The following is a 3966-nucleotide window of genomic DNA, read 5'->3' as shown; positions in this document are numbered from 1 at the left end:
GTATTTCTCTTTTTGTGACTGACTAATTTCACTCAGCATAATGTCCTCAAGGTTCATCCATGTTAAGCAGTGGCTTACCGCTTCCTTGTTATTCTTCAGTGTAGCATAGTATTCCATTGTGTGTATGTACCACAATTTGTTTATCCATTCTTCAGTTGATGGGCACTTTGGCTGTTTCCATCTTTTTGCTATTGTAAATAGTACTGCTATAAACATTGGTGTACATTCAAATCTATTCTTGAGATGATCTCTAGATTCAGGTGGGATATGTTCAAGGTCATATTTTGGTTGCTGTGGACTTGTTTTAATTTTATTCAGCTTCAGTCTGAATTTGCATATGAGCAATTGGTTGTATTTTCCAGTTTGTCTCTGGCCTCGTTTTGACTAATGATATGGAGCTTTTCCACCATCTCTTTCCACAGATTTAGTCAATTTGATTTCTGTGTATTCCATCTGGTGAAATCCATATATATAATCGTATTTTATGTTGTTTAAAACAGGTATTTGCAATGAAGAAGTCATTGGTCTTGCAACCTCCAGCATCATTTCTATCACCAAGACACTGGAGGTGTCATCTATGCCAAGAAATTTAGAAGCCAACTACCCAGCCTACTGTTTGGATGAGATCCATATTTGTGCCCATTCCAAAGAGATGATCTAAGGGAATGCAGAAATCATCAGACAATATCATTAATATCACATGCATGTCAAATTTTGCTAAAGATAATTCAAAACCTCTGCAACAGTACATTAATAGGGAACTTCCAGAGGCTCATGCTGGGTTCAGAAGAGGACATGAAATGAGGACTATCATTACTAATGTCAGATGGATCTTGACTGAAAGCAGAGAATACCACAAAGATGTTCACCTGTGCTTTATTGATGATGCAAAGGATTTTGATTGTGTGGATCATGACAAGCTATGGACAACATTTCAGAGAATGAATATTCTGGAACACTGAATTGTGCTCATGAGGAACCTGTACATAGTACAAGAGGCAGTCTTTCAAACAGAACAAAGGACAGTGAATGGTTTAAAATTAGGAAAGGTGTGCACCAGGGTTGCATTCTTTTACCATATTTATTCAATTTATATGCTGAGCAAATAATCTGAGAAGATGGATTATATGAGAAAGAATACGGCATCAAGATTGGTGGAAGACTCATTAACAACCTGTGATATGCAGATGGTACAACCTTGCTTGCTGAAAGAGAAGAGGACTTAACATACTTACTGATGAAGAGCAAAGATTACAGTCTTCAGTATGGGTTGCACCTCAATGTAAAGAAAACAAAAATTCTCACCACTGGACCAATAAATAACATGATAAATGGAGAAAAGATTGAAGTTGTCAAAGACTTCATTTTGCTTGGATCTACCATGGAATCAACAGTCAAGAAATCAAATGACGTTTTGCATTTGGCAAATCTGCTGTACAGGACCTCTTTAAATTATTGAAGAGCAAAGATGTCAATTTGAGGACTAAGGTGTACCCGACCCAAACCACAGTACTTCCTTTTTTCCAAACCACAGTACTTTCAATAGCCTCATATGTATGTGAAAGTTGGACCACGAATAAGGAAGACCATAGAAAAATTGTGCATTTGAGTTATGGTGTTGGAGAAGAATATTAAAGTTACTACAGACTGCCAGAAGAACAAATAAATCTGTGTTGGAGGAAGCACAACCAGAGTGCTCCTTAGAAGCCAAGTTGACCAGACTTCATCTCTCATATTTTGGAAATATTATCAGGAGAGACCAGTCCCTAGAGAAGGACATCATGCTTGGTAAAGTGTAGAGTCAGTGAAAAAGTGGGTAGTCCCAATGAGATTGATTAGCACAGTGAGTGGCAGCAGTAATGGAGTCCAGCACAGAAACAATTGTGAGGATGGTGCAGGACTGAGTGGTGTTTCATTCTGCTGTATGCAGCATTGCTATGGGTCAGAACTGACTCAGTGGCACCTAACAACGGCATGGGAGTTATTTGTATTCACTAGATGCTTATGGTGATTCTGTCTCATGCAGCATATTCATGGAGGTTTAGATACCCAATCTCAATGAAAGTTACCTTGGTGTTGCTATGGATTAGGTAGGCATTAGGTCACTAAGTCCAAGGTCGGAGGCCCACCAGCTTCTCTGAGGTAGAAAGATGAAGGTGTCTGCCCCTGTAAAGATTTACAGTTTCAGAAACCCTATATAGGGTTGCTATGAGTCAGAATTGACTCAAAGGCGGTTGTTAGTTATTGTTTTTTTCTCTAAAACTTTTCTAAAATGAAGCCTTGTTATATGTATATCTCTGTGTGTTAATGAGCCTTCCTCCAATCCTGATGTCACATTATCCTTCATATAGTCCAGCTTCATAGATTAAATAAATATGAAAGAATATAACACATATCTTTTTCTATTTTAACCATTCAGCACTCCTTGCTCTGTTTGAGCTGCTGCCTCATCATTTATGTTCAGGTTTTGCATGAACACAATTAAGTGTTCTGGAAATCCCATTCTTCACAGTGTTATCCATAGTTTATGATCTACACTGTCAAACGCCTTTGAATATTCAATAAAACACAAGTAAACATCTTTCTGGTGTTCTCTGCTTTCAGTCAAGATCCACCTGACGTCAGCAATGATATCACTCATTCCACCTTTTCCTGGATTGAGCTGTATTCCCCCAAAATATGTGTCAGTTTGGCTGGATCATAAATCTCAGTGGGTTGGCAGTTATGTGATGATCCCTCATCATGTGATCTGATGTGATAAACCAAAAATTAAGGGTGGGATATACAACACTTTTTTTAATCTGATAAGAGATAAAAGGAGAGAGAAGTGACCAGAAGAGAGGGTTCTACAACCACCAAGTGAGAAAAGCCAGGAGTGGAGTATGTCCTTTGGATCTGGAGTTCCTACACTGTGAATTGTCTACATCCAGGAAATGATTGATCCCAAGACATAAGGAGATCTCTCAGGAATGTTGGACTATAACTGCTGAAAGACAAGGACCTTCCCCAGAGCAAACAAAAGGAAAAAAACAACTTTCTCTTAGAGCTGGCCCTCTGAGTGTGGACTCTTGGCTTCCTAAACTGTGAGTGAATATATTTCTGTTTGTTAAAGTCACCCACTGTCTAGTATTTCTGTTAAAGCAGCACTGGAGAACTAAGACACACCTCCTCTTCTGAATCTGGCTTGGATTTCTGGTATCTCTCTGTTGATGTACTGCTGCAACTGTTTTTGAATGATCTTCAGCAAACTTTAACTTGCATGTGGTATTAGATATTGATGCTGAATAATTTCCACATGCTATAGGTCATCTTTCTTTGGAATGGGCACAAATAATGCATCTCTTCCAGTTGGATGGTCAGGTCTTCCAAATTTTGGGGATAAACTAGTGAGTGCTTCCAGTACTTATCAGTTTGTTGAAACATTTCAGTTGGTACTCCATCAATTCCCGGAGCCTTGGTTTGTTGCTAATGCCTTGAATTCAGCTTGGACTTCTTCCTTAAATACCATTAGTTCTTCTTCTTCTTCTTTTTTTTTTTAGTGTTCTTTGTTTACTTTTAGATTAACAATTGAAATACACAATTTATTTCAAGATGACCGTTAAAAATTATTCTAATATGACAGCAGCAAAACTTACTTCTGCAGTTACAAAAGAACTAAACTGGCATCCATAATTATATTATTCTTATATGTATAACTATCATTTTAAATAAATACCACTTCTAGGCAACTGTTGCCAGCTTTTTAGGTTTAATTTAAGCACACAGACATTTTCAGTTATGAGGGACAATAGGTTATATTCCATCCACTTTTCTGAAATGATTCTTCAAAAGCCAACTAGCCCTAGAAACTGAGGGACTCACCCAGTCCACAGGCAGGCGAAAAAAGTTTCATTGGGGTACACTGTACCCTCATATGCCATCCAGAGAATGTGATATTTTGCAGCAACAGACAATACTTTAGTGTTG

Source organism: Chrysochloris asiatica, unplaced genomic scaffold, assembly GCF_000296735.1.
Source record: "Chrysochloris asiatica unplaced genomic scaffold, ChrAsi1.0 scaffold00060, whole genome shotgun sequence".
NCBI classification, from domain to species: Eukaryota; Metazoa; Chordata; class Mammalia; order Afrosoricida; family Chrysochloridae; genus Chrysochloris; species Chrysochloris asiatica.
This window is presented reverse-complemented; position numbering follows the sequence as displayed.